Source organism: Convolutriloba macropyga, chromosome 5, assembly GCF_964194025.1.
Source record: "Convolutriloba macropyga chromosome 5, txConMacr16.3, whole genome shotgun sequence".
In the NCBI taxonomy this organism is placed as follows: Eukaryota; Metazoa; Xenacoelomorpha; order Acoela; family Convolutidae; genus Convolutriloba; species Convolutriloba macropyga.
This window is the reverse complement of record NC_134472.1, coordinates 69,897,024-69,912,611: the sequence shown is the minus strand read 5'-3', so window position 1 is coordinate 69,912,611 and position 15,588 is coordinate 69,897,024. Positions and strand designations below refer to the sequence as shown.

Below are 15,588 nucleotides of genomic sequence, written 5' to 3'. Positions count from 1 at the left end.
AAAAACAGCAAAGGTTCCCTTACCTAGAAATCAATTTAAAAGTGCCCACGCAAAAATTCCCAACTTAGCAGCAGAATACTAATTTAAAGATAATTATCGACAGTGAATGCGTAAATAACTATTATGGGTAGAAAAAGTTCATGTAACTAACAAAATAATTCCTCTCAATTTTTTTCCGAGAAGAGTCGGGCGGCTTTCTTTGAAGGAAAAAAAATAGATAATCCACTGCTTTGTTTGAAGAAGGCGTCAATATTTGTTAACAATGGCAGTGGAGCTCAAAATGACTTGCGAAACGTCAGCACAGAATGAAAGGACAGTCTAGACAATTAGAAGAACTCGCTTTATAATAGTGGTAAATCACTTGATCAAATTGGCAAACATCAGTGCATGTATAATTAAGTTATAGATTTTCAGTTTTCCTGTCAAATTGAGTTAAAAGTGGGACAATTTAATTAGCCCAAATGAAACAGCATTTATTCACGTGGTGAAATTTGACACATTTTATAATTTGATTATATAACAAGAATAGAACATAAAACAGGTGCAACGAATTTAAGACTGCACTAATTGTTTAATTACCGTTTGCTCCAAAATTGGTTCACAATTTATCAGAGAACGTTAAATAAAAAGATTGTAAAAATGCTGTTTAATTAGAAAATCTCGCTGAGAGTGAATTTTGGCACAATTATGATCTATGCTGCTTACAATCACGTTTTCTATGCGTGTAGGAGTCTAATCAACGCATTATTATTTGAATTGTTTTGTAAGATAAATTCCCGGGTTGAAGTTTCTTTGATTTCATACAAGAATCATATATGATTACAAGATTACCAGAGAAAATCTGCAAATGTTTGAATTGAAGTTTCCAAATAGATTTGCTTTGATTAAAAAAAGCCAAGAAATTTTTACTTGATGTAAACGAACAGTAATTGTGACAGTTACAAGCTAGTTGAGAAAAAACCCAAAACCTAAAAGGCCATGAGATGACAATGACATAGGTAGACTCAACACACTACTTGCGTTCAAAATAATTTTTTGGAGTTGCTTACCTAGTGAGAAGAGAAACATTGAGCAACAAGAAACATCAACAGAAAACATTATAAGAGCCTAAATACTATGAAAGCCAAAAAGAATTACCACGGGTATTGTTCTTGATGTATGTTTGGCATTTCTGGATTCCAAGTAAGAAGTGCTGGTTGAAGTCCATTGCTGAACCTCTATTGTTGTTGCTATTAATATTTTCAGTTTCCTGGTATCCATTTTTTATTAGTGCTGAGTTAGTTTTAAGATATATTTTATAAGGTTAGACATTTCGAACTGATCAGTTAATTCAAAAGCAAATTTAATTTCAAAATCATATGACCCAAGTTTGTGTGCGCGTGTGTGTTTGTTTGAATGGGGGATTTCTTGTTTTAAAATCATACAATCAAGCTTCTATGTGAAGCCAAGGAAAAATCTTCCTTTGTCCAGAAGACCAAAGAAAAGTGACGAATAAAAATATCCGGTATGTTTTATGTTCCACTCGAGAAATTGTCGATATCTTCCGTTACTTAGATTTGGTATGTCCTGTTTGTTAGAGTCGGTAAGTTTGGTTGTGAGTTTAAGATAATCATCGTTACCTTCGGTTTCTTAGATTTGCTAGTTTTGTGTTCAAACATAGGAAAATGTCGGATCTTACTGACAAGATATGAGTTTTCCATTTATAACGTAGTCAAATATTCGGATAACTTTTTAAATGCAGGAGTTTTAAACGCACCTAATGGAGACAATTTCTTCGAAAAAATGAAAGTGTTTAGTTGGCTTTCTTCTTTAGCTGTTTTGTGAAACCAGTTGAACAAATATGAACTTTTGGTTTGTTTTTCAAGTAAAAGAAATTAACAAACTTTTTGAAGAACGAACAGTCAGTTCATTAAACCATACTCACTGAGCTTGATATTATTACGAGAAATCAAGCTTCTAAGTCATTTTCTCATGATTCCCTGTTGTTTGAAGCCGACTGCACCGATTCTAAAAAGCTGGACATACCGAATCTAAGGATCCAGACATACCTACGATTATCTTACGTTTACACCTGAACATACCGAATTCAAGGAACCAGACATAACAACGTAGGTTTAAAGAACGACTATTTCTGAACTTAAATGTATTTTCACGGGCTTGCGCATGTTTTTTTCATGGAAATCGTGGTCGAGCATAGTCTTTTTATGGTTAAAGGAAAAGCATTTCATTAGTCAATGTGAAATCAATTGATTGACATGGCATAATTTTTTCATTCGTCGCGAAAAGCGTTATCATAAACCTTCTTTTTTGTAATTCTTTTTTTTGCTTCTGCACATTTAAGCAAAAAAACAGATTCATGAAAACAAGTTTCTCAGACCTTCGCACCTATTAAAAACTGTTCTATATTTACTGCGCCTTAATGAGCACGTTTTGTCAGATCCCTTTATTTGAAACTAATGAAAAATGCTATTATTTCAATGTTGCTAATTTTTGAGTGAAAAATGTCTTCTAGCTAACTCATCCATAAATTAAAGGGAAATTTAATAGTTCAAAAACTTTCGTTGCTGCAAATTAAACTTTAATAAACTGCCCAGTTAAACTCAGACATAGAAACACAAATTATACATTTTCGCCGACAGAATAATGATAGTTGAACAAAATCTAACCAACAAATTGATCTCAATGTCTGCTTAGAATCAAGGATGTATCCGCTACTGATTAGCTGGGTTAAAACAGGAAAGAGTGGGAAAAGTAAGAAGTAATTAAGTAGGGATATTTGTGACAGGATGTGACTGACAGATACTCAATAAATGCAAGGAAACAAAAAAGTTTTTTTTCTCAGCATTTTGGTTAAATGACTAACTCACATTGTTAAATGCGCTTCTATATTTAAAAAGTTTAAATGTTATCAAAGCGAAAATTCACGTATGTCTTAATAATATATGTTCATAGCAATTGGACTTGAAGCTAGTTCAAAAAAAACTGTAACTTTGTGCAAAAAATATGATCTAATTATCTCATAATGGAGGGAGCAATTTTCGCAACTGTTTCACCTTTTCCCTAAGATAAAATGTTTTGGTTTCAGTAGAATGCGAGAACCACTAATGCGTTTTCTAAACCAGCAATTGATTGTCTAGACTATGAACAAAAGTGTGAATATCCATTACAATATAAATAACCCATTATAAATATCATTAAATACATTGTCAACAAAATGTGAATTATGAGGGTTCATAATCTTCAGGAAATAACGCAAAAGGAAATAGCGCCTAATATTCTGCTAAAATTATTGTTGAAGTAATTGAAGATTTGAGTTGGATTTTCTGATTGTGTCAGAACCAATAAATAATATGACATATAGGTCTTTTTATTCAGTGCGGAAATCTTCATGTTGTTCGAAAATTAAAGCCAAAAACTTCTGGTAATTTTCGATGAGAGAAAATTATTTTTTTTTCGTTTTATACTATTCTTTTTAAAAAACCTTCAGAATTTGAGATTTAAAAAATCGATATCTTTGGAGCCCCGAAAAGGAAAACGTTTTGTTTATTTTTGAAAAAAATGGGTTTATCGTTTCCAACCCCCTAATGTATTCAACAAAAATTCTATTATTGTTTTTGCATTCAATAAATAGCTTTGATTACAGGAATTAATTCGCCATACTCGTATTCGTAAGGTTACATTAAACACAAAACAGACTAGACCGTTTCTTGTGCTGAAAAAACCAGTTTTGGTATTATTATTATTTCAAGTTTGTTACTGTCTCCCTGAAACATGTTTATTAATAACGCGTTTATTAGACAGAAATAACGTCTTTATTAGACAGAAAGGAAAAAATACTAAATTGACAGTCAATTTTTATCAAAAATTTCCCAATTTACTAATTGTGGACAAAGAAGACAAATAACAGTTTAGCATCCATTGAGACGATAGCTGTTCAAGTTGCTTTTTGAAATTTCGTTAAATGAAACCATAATTCAGCAAAGTCGGGTACTTTTTGAAAACTGAAGCTTTTTTGTGGAATTGTATTTGTCTATTCGTCATTAAAAGGAATTTTAACTGGTGTTATGGTGTTATGCGACTAAAAAGGGAGAGTTTTCCGAACCAATCAATTGTTTAAAAATTCTGTGCTTTTTAAAAAACCGCCATCCGCGGAGGGCACAGTTTCAATTAGTCTTCATGAAACATCGTAACAAAATTATATTAATTTGTTTGACCATAACTAACACAAATCATTTGATGCACGCATGTTTTTCTTTTGATTTAGGTTATGTAAAAAAGTTGTATCAACATTTCGAATTCAGGAAATGAGTGGCAATTTTACCAAAAAATGTTAAATATTTTCTAAATTAAGTTTTTAATTACTTTTTTTGCTTTTTGACAAAAAAAAACGAACTGGTTCTTTTAGCATGACCCTAATTAAAAATGACAACTGAATTAAACTTAACTCTATCCAAATTGAGCTGAGAATTTTGCCAAAACAGTTGGTTCACACTATTCATTAACTCTCTTCTATCCTTAAACGTAAAACCCATGAGACTATCGTTAACAATTTTATCATATTTTAGCAATATTTGATCAAAATTTTAGCACAAACTACAAAAAATGTGAACAAAACATCGGAAGTTAGGCTCATCTTCGCATTTCATTAAACGTCCATTTATTACTTGCAAGCCTATTCCGTTAAGTACTGCAATAAAACAGGTCCCTAGTTCTCGATCATGCGCACTTTTTTTAAAATTTTCTAACCGATTCTCTTCTTCTTTTTTGTTGCTCAAAGGCTTCATCTCTAGTCAGTTTTTACTTTTAACAAGCATAATTTACATTACATTACATTGTCCGCTCTCAACTGATAAACACCGGACTAGGCCATTTATTTTTGAACCAAGATGTGGGCCCAAAATTTTTCACTAGTGCGCCAGAAATGATCTGTTCGATTAGACTTGATTTCAATTTGCGGAGTTAATCAAGTAGAAGATATATATTTAAACATTAAGGTGAGAAATTTGAAAAAGGAGAACTCGAAGGAGTTTCGAAGAAAAAATTCAAATTGGAAAACAACAGCGCTCGAAAAAAACATCAAAATGCATTGGGTATAATGGCAAAAGGTATATTGTCCTGAAACCGTCTTCCCGTGTTGCTCAACATACAAAATTCTCAGTAGTCATACTAGGTCATATATGATTCTTAGTAGTCATAATAGGTCATATATGGTTTGTACGAACTCTTAGTAATCATACAAGGATCGTACTAAGAAATATGTTATGATTTGTATGACATCATATATGATCCTCGTATGACTACTAACAAGTGTCGACGCGGGTCCTCGATATTTATTTCACTCGGCTCTATAGTAGATATTAAATTTTTGACCAAGTTCTACAAAACGGGCATCGCATTTGCTCTGGATACCCCAATTACAAAACCATGTTTCCTTAAAAGCTAGACCAAGAACCATGATTTTCGCTCACAAAATCGAGTCAATTTCTTTCTAATTAACATAATTATGGCGTATGCTTTTGCTTCTAATTTCTCAAGAATTATTGAGGTTATGTGTGAGACTTTTGGGGAAAAACAGCAATTAAAGGTTAAAAGCACAAGCCTAAAAGAAGAAACAAAACGCAACTATTTGAACCTCCTATTTCAAGTGTTCCTATATACTTCAAGAGTAATTGAATTTTTCATGATTTTTGTGAGACAGAGAGACAAATTTTCACTATTTTAGTCTTAATGTTCAATTTTAGAGTGTATACTGCATTTAAAAATAATCTATTTTCTCAAAATTATGGGCGAACTTCTGTTCGAGTATATGTTTCAACCTTTGAGGGTACTTTGGTGGATAAGTGTTCAGTACTGGTTGCAAGTGAATAAATAATTTTTAAGGAACCAAACTCTGGTATAAAAAAACGTAAAAAAATTACTATTATTAAAATATCCAATGAAAAGTATCTTAACATTTGTCGGAAAATCAAATCATATTTGCGTCATTTTTCACTGCGCTGGAATATCCTCCTGAAAAACTCCATTGTCACAAGCAACTCACTCAACGAAATCAAAAAAATTATCTCGAAAAATATCGGCAGGTAAAATGAGTTTAACTCAAAATCAAATTGCAGATATCAATTTATTTGAGAAACTTTTTGCCGAATTAAACCTGGTACTGTTGTTAATTTTTGGCCATAGTTTACTCCAAGGCTGTGTTTTATGTCTTTTCCAGTAATTTTCATTCTACAGAAACTGCTTTCAAGATTTTTAGGAATGCAAAATCTTGAAAAATTTTTGAAAAATTCTTGCAAGACTTTGAATTCCACTAGAATTCCATCTATGAGTTGCAAAACCTTCTTAACGTCACAATCGGTAGTTTAAACTACTAATCAGAGCTTAGGAGTCGACATTGCAGGCACGTTATGACGTAATTAAGCGCGATAACTTAATCCCATGTTCGGCTGTGATAGTTTCATATCAATTCCACGGCCGCTGAGGCATGGCCATGCCACACAAGGTATCGCCAAGTGATTACTGTACTAATTTATTAATCCTAATTTTATAAAAGCTTAAAATCGGGGTGAAATATGATAGAGGGACGAAATTGAATTGGGATTAAGAACGGAACACCCGGAAAATGCACAGAGGATTAATCGGATATTTCGGTCATGATGATCTAGTATCCCAAATGATTGCGCAAGAAAAAACAAAGTATGTAACTTACCTGGGAAACGAAAGTTGCTTAGAGGTGTCTTTGTCTCTTATAACATTGACCGTGACAGGCTACCAAATTCAAACAGCTAAACTTCCAGTGAGAAAAATTAAATAAACCGCATTCACGAACAGCCCCTGGTAAACTTTCACGCTATTATACGTGTTTGTGTTTACAACAAAAACAACAATTTAAGTCTACGTTTCACCAACTTGTCGCTTGAGTTGCAACCCCCTCAAATCATTTTGACACTCCGTTTTTGTATATATTTTCCTGTCCTTATTTGCAATAAATTCTTCAATTGCTTATGAAAAGTGTTTCATTTCTTCTCTGTGTTTTGAAATGTCTGTATTAGGGCTATTTGTTACCAATACGGCCCTAATCTTTTTACCGCCCTAATTTTACCCCCTACCAGTAGGTTTCCCCCTTTGTGAAATAAACTGATCAACGCAAGTGTTTCCTGAGGTCAATTAAGCAAGTGTTTGGCAGAAATTACGCAATAATGGAAGTCGTGATTGTTATGAAATTATGCGTAAATGTGAACAAGAAAGAAAAATGTTATGTACTCCGTTCTTTGATCGAATGTGGCCATTTGTAAAACTAATCAAAATTTGAACAGCCTTTTGATTTCTATTCGTTTTTCTTTAGTTGATATAGAGACAAAATTAATCAGTCGTCTTAAATACCAATAAATGTTTATTTGAAAAAATTGATTTTTAGAGAGGGTTTGAAAGCTAAAACCTCCTCGAAAACCTCCTCTGATCAGACTATTGTTCGCTCGAAACTAATCCTCTTATCAGACTAGTGTGCGCTCGAATCCGCCTCTGATCAGACTGAAGTGCGCTCGAAATAGCCTCTGATCAAACTGAAGTGCGTTCGAAACTTCTTATAGTCAGAATAAAGTGCGCTCGAAATCACCTCTGACCAGACAAAAGTGCACTCGAAGTTGCCCCCTGCTTAGACTAAAGTGCGCTCAAAATAGTCTGATCAGAGAATAATTTTGAACATGAACAAATCTCTCAATATCGTTATAATATATTCATTTCAAGAAAATCGATGTTATCAATCTTATTTTCAACTACCGAAAAAAAAACATTTCTAAAAGTGTTGCTAATATAATTGAAACCAAAGAAAGCGCCAAAAAAACTTATTGAGTATGCCATTAATTTATATTTTTTAACTGAATAAATGAACTTTGCATAAAAACATCTTGATCTACTTTGATTCAAAATATTTTCTCGATGCGACCGGCAGTTGCTCTCAGCTGGACCCCTTGATTTTGATCAACCCCATCAATATTTCAGATGGAGTTCTGATCAGAATGCTGCTTTGTTGTTGACTCTTACCAGAGACAACAAACGTCAGTAAAAAAACAAAAAAGAACATGAAAAAAAGATTCGCCCGAATTGGCCTCTGGTCCGACTAGTGTGCGCTTCAAACTGCCTCTGATCAGACCGTCCCAGACCGATGTGACCTCTGATCAGGCAAGTTCTAGACCATTGTCCAGACAAAAGTGCGGTTGAAGCCTTTTCCAGACCATGTAATTCGAGCGCACCGAGAACATGTGTGCGCTCGAAGATGGTCTGATCAGAGCTCAATTCGGTCTGGCCACCTCGACCTGGGGAGACTGCGGTCAAAGAACAGCCAATTTTAAATATATTATATATATATATATATATATGCGTGTGTGTGTGTGTGTGTGTGTGTGTGTGTGTGTGTGTGTGTGTATGTGTGTGTGTGTGTGTGTGTGTGTGTGTGTGTGTGTGTGTGTGTGTGTGTGTGTGTGTGTGTGTGTGTGTGTGTGTGTGTGTGTGTGTGTGTGTGTGTGTGTGTAAGTATATATTGAATCGAATTAAATTGAATTTAGTTGGATTAGTTATAAGTACAAGTTGATGTATTTATTTATTTTAAAAGCAAAAGAATAAGGTGGAAACCATCAAATAGAGAAGAAGCAATGCCACAAATCAGCGCTCTTATTCCAATTAATAGGACAATATGACTCTGTGTTAATTCGTCCTTTAATAACTGCTGTTTCTAGATCAATCAATAACAGACAGCACAGCTTGAGGTATCCCTGCGTGCTCCTTGTCACCTTTTACCCGCTATTACCCACCCCCGCATAATTCAACCCGTATCCGGAACGGAAACATTCGCCATACTAGTCCAGACACTTCAATATCTAGATGAAAATAGTGATTCATTAAATTAAGCTTTCAACTATAAATTGGCTTTGATAGTTGGAATCAAAAAAATTCTAGGCAGGAACTCTGCCAGACAAGCTGTCGTGTATCGTCTTGTCATTTTTGTGTATTTTTCAGTTCAATAACTTATTTAATTAGTTAACACTTTGGGCTACTTTTGATATTGTGGCTCATGAAATTTGAACATCAAATAGTTAATATGCAGTTGGGTTTTTCTTCTGATATCAGTTTTAAACCAACAATTTAGAGAAAAAAAAACAATCTATTAATCAGTCAAAATGAATTGGATGTAGAGAATAAAGACATCAACCAATTCATCAAACTTGACAAAATAGAGCCTCCTTTTTCTACCTAGATGCCTATCGGCAGACCTTTCTGTTTGAACCATTTGATCTTCCTACAAGAGCGAGTTAAACCTTTATCATTATTCCTGGCTGCACCAATTATCAAAAAATTTTATATTGTAATGAAACACTGATATATTGTTCTTGTGCCTTGTGCCATTCCTAAATTAAATCATTTCCGTTTGTGACCTCCCAGCTTCCTGGTTGCATATTATTTTCACCCCCCAGACGCACGTGCCATATTTTTACATAATGATTTACTATGTAGCGGCACGTGCTCTGTAACTGGGGGCGCATAACGTACTGGGGGGGGGGGGGGGCACAAACAGAAAAGATCCCCTAACTTTATCTATTAACAATAACATTCACACTTGAAGACAGCTTTTCAGGTGTATTTGACGACAAACCAATTTTTAAATTATGTATGCATTGAAGTTAAGTACAGAAAAATGTTTGGTATCAAAGGTCAAAAGGGAAGATAAATAATTTCAACTTATGAAAAAATCAAAAATGTTGTGCTATTCATTCAATTTTCCTAATAATAAAGCAGCCTTATTACAGCTTCAAAAAATTGACTAAAACTGAGCCAACAAAGTGGGAAAAATATATTCTGAAGAAATCATATTCACTTAACAATTCACTTATCTTTGAAGCTCCTCTCATTTTTTTTAGATTGAACATCTAAGTTTTTAAGTTTTACAAAATTAACAATGGGTTCTCAATCAGAACCGCATTTGTGTTCAAAGCATAACAACAAAAGAGGCTAAAGTATTTTTTAAAAAATAATTAAAATAGCAGTTTTTGAGTAAACACAGTAGAATTTAAGGTGTTTTCATTAAAAATAGTTTTATTGCCAGACAATAGTGAGGAAAAAACAACCCTCAATTTAGCAAAGCCAACAGTTTATCAATTAACCTCATGTTTAGAGCAGGCTAAAGTTTGCGGCAGTTTTAACATAAGTTTTCCTTTTTAATAAGGAAAAATTTTAAGTGCAAATATATCATACACTTCTAAATTGTTCTTCTGAAATTAATTCCTCTCATTATGTAAATCGATCTCTGTTTCGTTTTTTGCAAAAGTTTTTTTTTCATTATCAATTACATGATGCAAAAAAACTCTGATAGAAAACATCAAGGAAATTGTTTACAAAAAGCAGCAAAACGATAGCAATTTTTTTTATTTACAGCTAATTTTTAAACTTAATTATTTCTATTTCTACTCAAACCTTGAAAAGAATTCCAAAGCAAGTTTCGGCTGATTTCTAAACATAATGCTGGATCTATAATGGAACACAACAGCCTACTTGCAGAAACTGTAAAAGATAGCTTTTGCAAAATTATGTACACATCTTAATCTTGAAAAAGAAGATTATGTACAAAAACATATTAAAAATCTATAATAAATCTTCTGGAAGATTTTATTTCATTTTCTAAACTTTTTTATAATTTTTATAAACTGCTGTTACTTTTGTTGCGCAAATTTGTTTTTTTGATGTTCATGATCCGTAGAAAGAATCCAAAATGAAAACAAAGAATAGCATGTCAAAACAGTTTACAAAAACAACGATTTATCTTAATACCGCTAGTTTTATTTGATTCAATCTCGTTTTATTTTTTATTCGAAATTTTTATAATTTTCAAAATTGGGCTTCAGCAGGGTTCTGTTGATGAGACTCTTTAAAACGGAACATTTTATTCTATTCTTAAATTTGAAAATTAATTTTTGAAATACCTAGAAATTGTTTTTTTTTCAAAAATTGTGTAACGAAAACTTGAAATTTGGCGCAGATTCAACCCAAAAAGTATTTTCAAAACGTCCAAAAATCCCTAATTTTCGAAGGAATTTAATTTAATGCAAATAATATTGGTGACCCAGAGTTCCAACTCGTTCTCAAGGCCAGTATAGTAAAAAGAATTATGAACTTTGAATTCATTCTTACTGGCTTATTCTTTGCTCAAAAATCATACAATTGAAATGATTTTGTTCACACAATATTATAGCAATTACTACACTTGGATGGGAATATCAATTTGCAACATATCCAATAAAAAATCTTTTTGCGTTTTGCAAAAAATAAAAAAACTTAATTATATATATATATATATATATATATATATATATATATATATATATATATATATATATATATATATATATATATACATATAAAAGAATTTTTTATTTATTAAAGCCGTTCTTTGAATTGTACTTACTCTATCCAGTGAAACTTTTTTAAATGTCTTTATTACAAATTCTATTTTATAACCCTTTTTCAAAAAAGCCCATTTCCTAACGTACTTTTGAAAAAGTAACGAAACTTTTGGAAACTTCAATTCTTTAACTTTTCTTAATAATCAAAAAGTGAAAAACTTCTTTTCAGCAATCGATTCAGTTATTCAAGAGTTTTTCATTAACAATACTTTTGTATCTCTCCACAGAGCAAGTACCAAATATAGAAAAAATGTCCATTGTTCAAATTCTTACTGTCATTGGGTAATAAAACCATCGCCTACAGAGTAAATTTTTTGGATTAACAATTAACTTTTAACCATTAACAAGTTTACCATGACTATGTTTAATGAAACAGCAGATTAACAGTTTAGTAAATCAATTTCCATCAGTCCATTTTCAATTTTCCTAACACGAAAACTCTTGACTGAAGATGATAATTATATCCCTTGATTAGACGCGTTTGAAAAATTTCACTTTACTCTGGTGAGTTTCAATACAAAGTTATGATAAATATTTTTAATGGAGTTGCCATCACTTACACCCATCGCGACGTCATATGAACAAATGACGTCACAAGAACAAACACGCCGCAGTACTCAGACAAAATTAAGATTAATTCAGATCCGATTTAAGAGACTTGCTTCGCTTTTGCTGTTAAGATCTGTTTTAATTTCAACAAGTCTCAATCTGATTTTAGTCGAAGAAACTTGTCTTGGACTAATTCCGCAATAAAAGCTCAATTTGGATAAAATTTATGTCCGTAATAAAATTGGTTGCAGCAAACTTATTCCCGAACCAAAATTCTAAGGTTTTGTATAATATACGAGGACTGATTTATCAAGAAAAAATCCTGCTCAGTACTGATCTAACAGTGAAAAAGTTTGGTTCAATAAGGATCATAGCACCCAGAACAGAAAATTCCTTTCTAAATCGATTACCATAGCGAACAAAAAAACAACTTATGTCATCGAATACCAATAATGGTATACCCTAAGCCAATAATAGATCGGAAAGAATTATCAAAAAAAGATTACAATCCCGGGCTAAAGTCATTCAGTTTAATTTTTCAATGGTGTGACCTAAAAAACAGATTTTAGTTGAAAAGAAAATTGAAGATAGATTTATTATTATACATTGCTTAGGAAGAACTAAAAAAACAACTGTTAGGTCTCAAAATTTGATACCTCTCAATGTGTTCACTCCATTTTCATTGTTTTCATTGTTTTCATTTTCATTGTTTTCATTGTCAAAGACATCATTTTAACACTCAGTTTTAAAATTTTATGCTGAGTTGATTGTAATAAAGAAGTAAAAAAAATATGTTGAACTTTGACTGGCAAGAAGGATAAATTGGTCACAATTGACGAATTTGAAAATTATTGCAATTACGTTAAATGGTTGTGGAAACACGGCAATTAATAAGTACTGTAAATTACAGGGATTGTATCTGGGGCGTATCATATGAAAAAAAGAATACAGTTGCTGCGAAGAGCTGCATACTCTAGGCGTTGTCACGATTCAACTCCTGAAGAGTAGCAGAAAAAAGAGACCAACTTTGAATAAAGCAAAAATTCCGATACTAGCTTAGAAAATTGCTGAAATAAGCTTACATAAATAATCAAAAACAACTCTTATCAAAAGTATAAAAATGTTGGTAAAAACTAATGCGAAAATGACATCATTTTTTTGTCAGTTGCATTTCTAAAATAAACAGTAAATATTTTTAATTGGAACGTTTTATCCATAAGAATAAACCGTGACTTATATACATGATTTGATTGGAAAACGGCAGCTAGAAAATGGCAGCTAGATGATTTATGAACTGCCGACGTATTGTCAGCTGTGTTTTCAGAAATTTCTCTGATTCCGTCAGCTTTATATAACTCTGCGTTAAAAATTAGTTTGATGCAATTGAGTGTCTGTAGATAAGGTGAAAAAATTATAGGAATGCATATAAATAATAAAGAAAAAAATCATACTCGGTCTTCATTCGGGTTCGACTGAGCTCCAATTTTGACCTCCAAGTAACGTAACGATGTTTCAAGGGAGGAAAAAAATGTATTTTTATTACCAAAAGAAGACAAATGCTAGCTAAATGAAAAATTACTATGTGCGAACTCAAAAAACGTAGCAGGAGAAGCCCTGAAATGCAATCCAAAGAATTGAATGAAAAACCTAGAAGTACTCTACTTGATCAGCAGATCAATTAACAAATGCCAGCCAAAGCATAAACAAAATCATCTCAGATAGTTGAGAAACTAAAACAATCAAACAAACTAAACAAAAACAAACTCATTGCTAAAACTCTTGTAGCTTTTACCCCAGAGGCAAAATTCGATACCTTTATATATACCCCTTTTCAAAAATATGTTATAAACCAACTTTTAGCTCTGAAAGCGGTCCAGGATTTTATCTGGAAGACCTGAAAAAAATTCACTGGCCCTTGAAGATCGATTAACAAAAAGAAATAGCATACTTTATTAAAAATTTGCTGAAATTCGTGATATTTATATCTTCGGAATCATTACATTGTCTCCTAGTAACTAACTATGCAATAGCATATTTTCAAAACCTGAATTAGGCAAGAAAAACTGAATAAAAGACAAAAGTTTTCGGAAAAACCTGAAAAAAATTGCAAATTTTATGAAAAAATTCTAGAATTCGAAATGTTACATTGTTCAAAACAATTACATTGACACTAACAACCAAGCAATACTTTTTTTTATCAGACCGTGGAATAAGTTTGCTGGTACTTGAGAATGGGCAAATATCCAAAATTGCCAAAAAAATTTCAGTAAATCTTAAAAAAATTGCAGATTTTATTTTTAAAAAATGTTTACATCGAGACATCAAAATGTTGAGAACAATTCCATTTTACTAGAAACTATGCAGTACCCAGTCATCAAACATCAAAAGAGATTTCATGGCCTCTGAGGCTGGAAAAACTCAAAAACTGACAAAATTTTTCAAAATACGTGGAAAATAATGTAAAAATTATTATCATTTTGCGTGTTTGTATTTGTAGTATCAAAATTTTATCTCATAAAATGGTCATAACAAGTAATTATCCCGCAAAAGCTCTTCATCAATTTGTAAAAAAAATCTAAGACTAATCCAACAAAAAACTCATAAAGATCTCAGAAAATTATGAAAAATTGCGCCATTTTAAGCCCAAAAACTCCTAAAATGACCTTTTAACCTTAAATTAAGACCATCCCAGCAGCTGCACCACTCTAAGCACTTGAAGGACTAGTAAAGTTTTCTTTGGGTCCCCTAATGAAACTTAATGCCCGCTGGGCTTTACCTGTTTATCCCATTTTGAAAGATCAAAATCATTGAAAAAAGTGTGAAAGCATCTTAAAAAAACACAGCGCCCCAATACAATTCAATTTCTTTGAATTGTTACAATTAGCATTAAAATTGTTAACTAGAAAAAGCTGAACTTTTTTGACCAAAAAACATACAGAGTTAAAACTTCAAGGGTGGAAATTTAAGAAGAATTAATTGAGACAATTTTGAGACAACACATTTCAAATCAAGCTAACACGAAGAATAAGTCGCTCAAAAAATAGTAAACTTTTTTTGGCTTTGAGATAAATTAAAAGAAAAAAACAATTACCAAAAATTGCAACGGGGAAGCTGATATTCAATTGCCGTGCAATTAACAAGTTGGTGACGAGTTATTTTTTGTTTCAAAAGTTTTAAAGCACTTGGTTTTTTTTTCTCAGCTTTATTATTCTGTGAACGCTGAAAACTTCTTTTTTACTTAGTGGCAATTACTTCAATGAATTAAAAAAAATAGAAAGAAGTTTTTGCCGTCCTCGATCTCTTTTGTGTCAAGAAGCTGTTTTGTGGATAAATTTATCAATGAATGCAAAATGTTTTTCATTTTTAACTTGATGTTGGGACGAGAAAACAACAAAAAATGCATGGAAAGAGTTTTGTTAAGACAAACAGAAATAGTTAAAACGTTTTCGACAGTTGTATTGTTCTTACTCAATGGGTTTTAAATGATTAGAACCCGATGCCTAAAATGACGTAATCTATTTTTTTCTACAGTTACAATAAGAGCAGAAAAAAACAGAAAAGTTATTGTATAAGAAAGTTTTTTCTACAG

The 15,588-nt window shown here is 32.1% G+C and overlaps 1 protein-coding gene across 1 annotated transcript in view; it reads right to left on the bottom strand.

Annotated features, from left to right (window-relative positions):
- LOC142339599 (uncharacterized) overlaps positions 1-15,588 on the bottom strand; it is a 98,685-nt gene that overhangs the window by 41,006 nt on the left and 42,091 nt on the right. The window lies entirely within an intron of this gene.